Genomic DNA, 8,804 nt, shown 5'->3' on the forward strand with positions numbered 1-8,804 from the left:
TATGCTCAACCTCACCATGAAGATTGAATCATAGTGGGTCTAAGTCAATATGGCTGTCCTATAACCCCTAATAGTTACTAGTTTAAATACAGCCTTAAGCTTGGTTTTGGCCAAGAAGATCATAAGCAGAGGTTCTGGGGGCTGGGCGGGGGGGTAATGTTTCATTGCTCTTAAAAAGAAACTCATGAAAAGGACAATTCCTTTTCTGTCTTTGGGAGTGGTCAGTCAACATGATCACTGGAACAACTGCAAACAAAATGCATCCATGAGATAAATTTTATAAGGGGACAAGTTTACATGAAAGGTGTGGCCAAGGAGAAATATGTTAAAAGATCTGTGTCCTTGATAATTGAATTAACTAACACAAGACCTATCTTAAACACTTTTTAGTGGGAAAAAAAAGTCCTAATTAAGTTACTTTGAATTAGGTCTTTAGTTTCTTAAATCTATATCAAATCCTTCTGCATGTAACATTACTATCATATGTATTCTTCTTATAAAAAAGCTTCCCCAGTAGCTCAGCGGTAAAGAATCCACTGCTATGTGAGAGACATGGGTTCCATCCCTGGTTCAGGAAGAACCCCTGTAGAACGAAATGGCAATCCGCTCCAGTATTCTCATTTGGAAAATCCCTTGGACAGAGGAGTCTGGTGGGTTATAGCCTATGGGACTGCAAAAGAGTTGGACATGACAGCAACTAACAACAGCAAGCATTCGTCTTATAGATTGATGTGATTACTAAAGTTTAATTCTAATTCTACCTCTCCTTTAAAGAGTTCACTGCCCCTGCAAGTTTAGAAATCAAAATCTATGGCCCTATACTGAATTTTTACCCAGATATTCCTATACTCAGATCTATGTTCTTAAGCAGTAAGTATTACACTTATCAAATTATTTCCTTCAACTCCAAATCCACCCTCTTCACCTGGCTTTGTGATACTGGAGTTGAGTTCTGTGAACACTCCTCCTTCAGCAGTAACTATATTCTTCAGAGTTCTCTTTTTCCCTCTTAGCAGTTAATTCCTATTTGCATGCTGTCACTTCAGACGTGCCCGACTCTCTGAGACCCTATGGACTGTAGCTGGCCAGGCTCCTCTGTCCATGGGATTCTCCAGGCAAGAACACTGGAGTGGGTTGCCATTCCCTTCTGCAGGGGATCTTCCTGACCCAGAGATCAAACCCATGTCTCTTGAATCTCCTGCATTGGCAGGCAGGTTCTTTACTATTAGCAGCACTTGGGAAGCCCCAATCCTTATTTACTAGTTAATAAATTTTTATATTGAAAGTTTCCCCTTCAATTTTTTTTCTTTTTTTTTTTTGAAGCCTACAGCACCTGGTATTCCCAAGCAGTCTCCCATCCAAGTACTAACCAGGCCTGACCCTGCTTAGCTTCTGAGATTAGACGAGATCAGGCACATTCAGGGTGATATGACCGTGGACTCCCTTCCTATTTAAGAATGCATTTTATCTCCTGACTTGACCCTGATCAATACACTATGTTAGAAGTGCTAGTGATGAGGGCCTGCTTCCTGTAATGAGTTGTTCTTTCATTCAAGTTGATACAGGTAACAGCCTCAGCTATAATATTGGTGATTAGGTGATGAACAAGCAGACCTAGGCCCTGTCCAGCGACTGAACAGTCAAATTATTCTTCCATTTAATCAATATTTGAGTGCCTGTTGTTTTCCAGGCACTATTCCAGGTGCTGGAGATAGAATGGTGAAAAGTATATTAAGTTTACTAATCTAGTGGAATTTATAATTAACAATTAAATGTATGCTTTAAAATAATGACAAAATTTAAAGTACACAGAAAATTATGAATGGAAAGCTCTGGGTACTAAAGCAGATAATCTCATGGGGAAGGTAGATAAGGAAAGATCTCTGTTATGGGTTGAATTGTGTCCCCGTCCAATTCATGTATTGAAGCCCTAACTCCAAATGTGATAATATTTAGAGAATAGGATCTTTATAGAGGTAATGAAATAAGGGCATAAGAATGGGGCTCCAATCGAATATAATGATGTCTTTATAAAAAGAGAGAAAGGAGACTTCTCCGGTGGTCCATTGGTTAAGACTCTCTGCTGCCAGTGCAGGAAGCCTGGCTTTGTTCCCTGATCAGGGAACTAGATCCCCCAACCTGCAACTAAAGATCCTGCATGACACAACTAAAAACCCAGCACAGCCAAATAAATACACAAATAAATATTTGTTTTAAAAGAGGAAGAAATAACAGGAAAGCAGAAATAGAAACAAAATATATGTATATATATATATATAATGTATATATACAAAGACACTGGGAGAAGGCGAAAAGCTGGGCTAAGCCTCCCCATCTGCAAGCTATGGAGAGAAACCTTAGGAGAAACCAACCATATCAGCACCTTGACCTTAATCGTCTGTACTCCAAAAACTGCAAGAAGATTAATTTCTCTTGTTGAAGGCACCCAGGCTGTGGTATTTTGCTATGACAGCCCTAAGTGACTGTTACAACCTCTAGGAAGATCAGAAAAGACATTTATGGAAAAAGAGACACTGAAGCTTAGGCTTGAAAAATGGGTAGAATCTAAGTAAGGAGCAGGTGGAGAAGAAGATTCTCAACAAAAGCAAAGATGTACCAAGGCACTGAGAAAGGAAGACACTTTCTATTTTCTAGGATTTAAAAGACACACGGAGCATAATGTGTATGGGGAATGGTGTCTTGAAGTGGGCTTGAAGAGCGGGCAGACTCCAGGTCAAGCCTGGCATGGTAGGTCGGGTAAACAGTTGAGAATTCACTATAAATGCAGGGAGAGGCCACTGGAAATTTCCAGGAGAGTTGCTGACCGCGATCTGACAAAGCGATGTTCTTTGAAAATCACTCTGGCTATCATTGTGATGAATGGATTGAAAGAGGTAAGAACTGGGGAAAAAAAGAACTCAATTAGGTTACTGGAGTAGTCTTGGAGAAAGTAATGTAAGGGGAGGGGAGGATGTTTAGTGTGTATGGCCAGAATAAATACCGGCTCAATTCTTAAATAAAAAGGATATAAGCATACTTATGTAGTGTGGACTGAATGTATAACCCCTAAGAGGATGGGCAGGATCACGATCAGCATCGCGAGAGGGCATCCGGAAGATGGAGAGCAGCTCGTTCACACACTACGGGAGGAAGTCAGTCTCCGCGCCCGGGGAGATGCAAGCAGTTTTGTTCTGCTTTTCCTCTGCAATCACTGGGTTCCCCACAGGAGAGACACTGCTTCATACCACTGCCTTCCCCTGATTCACAATTGTTTGCGGTTCTGATTAAACAGCCTCCCGGCAGGAGGAAATCCTTTCTGGGAAAGGCAGCGAGAGGAGTGCGATTTCCCAGAAAACCCTGGCGGTCATTAGGCCCTGTTAATAGTAGCTGATGAGTTAATTGTCCTCCCTAACAAGCCGTCTTCCTCCAAGAGATAGAAATAAACATTGGCAGGGGTTGCAATGAAAGTCGCCAGGCGCTCTACCCCAGCCCTCCCAGGTCAACCAGAGACGTGCAATTTGCTATTCCTGCTTAGGGGGAAAGCGCTGGTCCCGGTCAGTAAGTTCAGGATGGTGAGGGGAATGATTTAAAAACAAATGGAAGGCCATAGTTTTCTCTCCACATGGTACAAGTGCTCCTTGGCAAAAAAAAAAAAAAAAAAAAAAAAAATCACCCCTGCTCTGTCGTTTAAGCATCAGGCTTTCCCCCTCATGCATTCCCCTGCTAACTGGCATCCACAGCCGAGAGCACCGCTGCGGGCCCAGCGCAGCTCTTCGGGCCTACTTCGCTGAACCTGGCCTCTACTCTCCCTTTTGGGGAACACACAGCAGGGTCTCCGCTCAGGTTATCCAACCAACAGGTTATCACCGTGCTGAGATGGCAAAGAATCTGCCTGCAATGCGGGAGATCTGGGCTCAGTCCCTGGGTCAGGAAGATGCCCTGGAGAAGGGAGTGACAACCCCCTCCAGTATTCTTGCCTGGAGAATCCCATGGACAGAGGAGCCTGGTGGGCTACAGTCCATGAGATCACAGAGTTGGGCAGGACTGAGTTACTTTCCCTTCACTTCATCATGTCCCCCACCCAGTCTGACAAAGGTCTCCCCTTGGGCATCAGGACCACATTATTTATTTCCAATTTGCTTTTAGGTCTCGACTTGAAAAAGTGACCAAATAGTTTACTTTCTGATTTTCAAAGTCAAAGGGACTCTCTTTCTAAAAGGGACTGTGCTCATTGATAGAATGATAATGCTACAGTCAGTAGGTCCTTTAAAGTTTACTTGAATACAAAAATTTCAGATACATAACTTTTGTGAATATCATTTTGTCACTTTCTGTGCCCATAAAAAGCATCTGTAGTTAATCATACAATACTTTCTTGCTGATCCCAGACAGAGTCTCAGTTCTTTTGTTTTCACCATTAATCTTTTGGATTGGATTAGAGATAAAACATATACATTACTTCCTTACTACCTTAATTTCACAGATAAGAAGCAGAGACTGAGAGAAGCGATAGGACTTTGATAAGAAAGTGCTCCCAAAGTAGAGCCTTTTCCATTGAAAATCACTTTATCCTGTAGAAGAGGGAATCCTTTTAAAGCATTTTTTATGGTCCAGATTCTAGGGCCATATTTTCAATCATCATAGTTTATGGTGGTATTATGGACTAAATAATCTCCCCTGTGAATTCCTATGTTGAAGCCTTATCTCTTAATGTAAGTGTATTTGAAGATAGAGTCTATAAGGAGGTAATAAAGGTTAATTAACATCAACAAGGGTGAAGCCCTCATCCAATAAGACTGATGACTTTCCAAGGACAGGGAGAGACACCACGCATGTGTGCACACAGTGAGAAGGCCGTGTAAGGACAGCAAACAGGTGGCCATTGGCAAGCCAGGAAGACCACTGTCATCAGAAACCAACCCTGACAACATCTCAATCTTGAAATTCTGGCCCCCAGAATTATAACAAAATATCTGTGGTTCAAGCTACCCAGTCCGTGGGATTCTTTTTATTCCAGCCTGAGCTATCTAATACAGGGAGTCACTAATTTCCTCAAACATCTGTTTGTTTATCTAACATAGTACTGGACGCCCTACATGGTAGAATCCTCAAATGGGAAATTATTTTTTGTCTCTATTTCTGCCAGTGGAACAACGAACAGAGGAGTGTGCGAAGTGCTGGTAGACAACATTTACAGTTGTTCTGAAGGAAACTATACGTAGACACAGACCATGGGAGCAGAGGGGCACCCAGTAATCACGTATTTTCACCCTCTAACCCTTTAGACAAGGGCTTCCCAGGTGGTACTGGAGGTAAAGAACCAGCCTGCCAATGCTTGGAGATGTAAGAGACCTGGGTTCCATCCCTGGGTCGGGAAGATGCCCTGGAGGAGGGCATGGCAACCCACTCCAGCATTCTTGCCTGGAGAATCCCATGGACAGAGGAGCCTGGAGGGTTACAGTCCATAGCATTGCAAAGAGTTGGACACGGCTGTAGTGAATTAGCAGGCACACAGGCACCCTTTGGATGAAACCGCAGAGATTTTTCCACAGCTGCTAACCATCAGTATTGGAACTGAGGCTACAACTCAGTTGCCTAATTCCACACAGATAAAGCACTGTGATCGCTCATTCTGTTGATCAGATTTAGCAAATCAAACAGATGTGTTTATTGGTCATTAGAAGTCATCCACTGTAGGCAGGACTTTATGAACAGCATCTCAAACCATCACTAAAATCTTGTGAGAAAGATTTTATTATCCTTTCCCAGAAACAAAGGTGAGACCAAGAGTTTCTCTAACTCGCTAAAGGTGATCGTGATAGACATGACTCACGTTCACTTACACGTAGCCCCCTCTCCTTCCTGGGCTCGCAGACTTGTCAGGCTCTTTGCTTTTTAGCAGGGTCATTCCATTAATTTTGAACAATGGACTGTGAAGAGAAGTGACACGTCTAGGTTGAGACAGTGAAAGCCATGCAGAACGGTTGAGCTCCCCTTTCCTCTTGCAGTAGCAATTGTGGGAAGCCCTCGTTGCCATGATGAAGCCACAGGCAGAAGCTGCTGAGCTCACTGGCTGCTTCAGGGAAGGAGGCTTATTGCCCTACAGTTTGCTGAGCCCACTACCGTATGTTGAGTCATTGATACATTGGTGTTTATTACTACGGCAGAGCTTACTCTGTCCTGAGTAATATAAACTACAAAGCAAATATATCCATTTAAAAATAAAATCTTCTCGGGTTATTTTCTGTCTGCTATATTGGAATTACATCTTAGCTCTGCCAATTAGGCTATTTTTAAATAATCTCTGAGCCTCATTTTTTTCAAACGTGAAAGTGTTATAGTGCCACCTACTTAAGACAGTCATTGCAAAATTAATTGAGAAAATGTATGTGACATATAAGATACACAGTAGATGCTCAGATTTTACTTTGCTATTTTCCCAGCTTCATTACCCTGTTGAAATGAATTTATCTCATCTCCTGGACACATTATACTCCTCAGGGGTCACTATTTCCAGGGTCACGTGATCAGATATACTCAGGGACCGAGTAGTTAGGATAAATCAGTAATTTAAACCGGATATGGTGAACTAGAGAGCCCTAGAGCCTTTTAGAAGTGACTATTACTGCTCATGGATCACTCATGGCTGCTGGATAGGGTTTTAAAGTCTGTGTTAGGGAGATACACGAAGTCCTGAGTTTCTTATGAGATCTAGTGTTATTTTAATTTAGAAAATTGTGATTTTTATGTTTAAACCTGGAAAGATTGCAACAGAATTCAAATCCAATATACATATCTGCAGGTCAAGCAGGCCTACTGGCCAGTGGTTTTTAGCCTCTGGATTTAATTTCTGCTGTTAACTTTCTAAATCTAGCGTGCCCTGTTTGCTTGTGACGGTTGGGCTTCCCTCTAGACAGTGAGTCCCTGGAGGAGAGGGACTTCATCCTTCCGTGTCTATGCCCTCCAGAGTTCAATAACAACCTGAAACAAAGTCGAATGAAGGGCTGAACTGGGTTAAATTCATAATGCTTTATAAATGGTACTTTTGGAAGTGAGAGATTTGATTTAAGCAATGTGAAAGTCATCTTTTCCAAATCAAGAAAGTAGTTGTCTCAAGTTGCTCATCCCAACAAAAACTAAGAATTACTCCCACTGCAGCAGGGATTAATCTGTGCCCTGTCCCTTTCCGTATTCTGATGTCAGAGGCAAGAGGCACAGCCTGCCTTATAAGATGAAATTCAAAGGGACACTGAAGAGCTAGTCTCATATGCTCAATGGAGAAAGCACAGCTCCCTGAGGGAATATAAGAGAATCTCCAGAGAGATGGCAGGGTCAGGAAACATGCACTCTAAACTATCTATTACTTAAAATTGTTTTCAGACAAAGTCATTATTTAAAATGTAAAGTAATATTAATATTAAAGGCGGATGCGGAATTTGAGCGCAGGGGGTCTAACAATAATAATAAATCATATAAATTTCCATTTGTTGAATTCTACCACGTGCCAAGCATAATCCTAAGTGCTTTATCTCATTTAACCCACAAGGCCCTCTGAGGTCTGTAATGGTACTTTATCCATTTTAAGATGAAGAAACTGAGGCTCAGATAGGTTAAATAAATCTTGTAAATTGCTCAGAGGAAGTGATATCTTTGTCCAGTTCTGAAGACAATGATTTAATTGAGAGTGCTTTTTCTGTTATAAATAGAGACCTCTACTTCCTACCCATCTCTTCCAGAACAGTCTCTCGGTAGGAGTCCTATGAGAGGCATTGATGAAAACCATTCACTTCACATGGAGGTTTCCCAGACAACTCTTAGTGATATACTCTTTGGCTGATATAATATTTTTGTTCCTAAATTTCTTGAATCCCTCCTGGCATTAATAGCACTAAATTTTTATATTATCACCTCAGTTTTAGATGGCCAAATTCAAGTACAGGGCAGTTAAGTATTTTATGCATAATGTGATTCATTTAAGTACTACAAAAATATTAGAATCTTATTCTAGTGAATATTAAATGGATGCTTGGTATAAGTTCTGTATTCATGACTATTTTCTTGTCTGAAAAATGGGCCCCTATGTCATAAGATTGCTTTGATGATTATATGACATAAAAAAATCAAAGTCACTTATTAATAGATGCTATTGGCTCTCAGTATATAGTAAGTGCCCAACAAATGTTAATCATTATGTTTTAAAATTTTTTTACCATATGATAATTACCTGAGTCCTTTAGCATCTATTCCTGAATGGTAACAACTCTAAAATATTGATATCTATATAACAAATATCAAAGATGATCAGTTGTAGGACCAGAGAGAAAAAAAAGATTATTCTTTAGAGTGTGGATTTGTAAATGAGAACATTGCATTTTGAATTTAGGAAGCTATTGTTAAAAATTGTGTAAGATGCTCACCCATTAAAGTTGTCTCTGCCTCACATTGTCTTTGAGTTATTTTACAATCCTACAAGTTGTTGACAATTAACAGTAATACAAATAAATTTTGTTTATAGAAATAGAAATTATGTCCATGGAATGCAATGGATTATCACTCTATGGTTATTGAACATTTTGGGGGAAAATTATTTAAAAATTCATTTGTACCTTGATTGCAGCATTTCTGATCTCATTATAATGTGTGATATTGAGTTTTCCTTTGAACCAGCTGCAATATCTGACTGTCACCCTTATTAATTAATTAGTTAAATAAAATAATATGTTCACTTTATATTTGCATGAGAGGCATAACTTTATCTTTTCAAACTTTGTATCTTTTGACAAAAGTCAAAAACTCCGAGTTCA

At 40.5% G+C, this 8,804-nt stretch overlaps 1 pseudogene; it reads right to left on the bottom strand.

The window, feature by feature from the left end:
• Positions 1 to 1,321: 1,321 nt before the first annotated feature.
• LOC139032494 (5S ribosomal RNA) lies at positions 1,322 to 1,440 on the bottom strand (annotated as a pseudogene).
• Between the last annotated feature and the right edge of the window lie 7,364 nt (positions 1,441 to 8,804).

This window comes from Odocoileus virginianus, chromosome 31 (genome assembly GCF_023699985.2).
Source record: "Odocoileus virginianus isolate 20LAN1187 ecotype Illinois chromosome 31, Ovbor_1.2, whole genome shotgun sequence".
In the NCBI taxonomy this organism is placed as follows: Eukaryota; Metazoa; Chordata; class Mammalia; order Artiodactyla; family Cervidae; genus Odocoileus; species Odocoileus virginianus.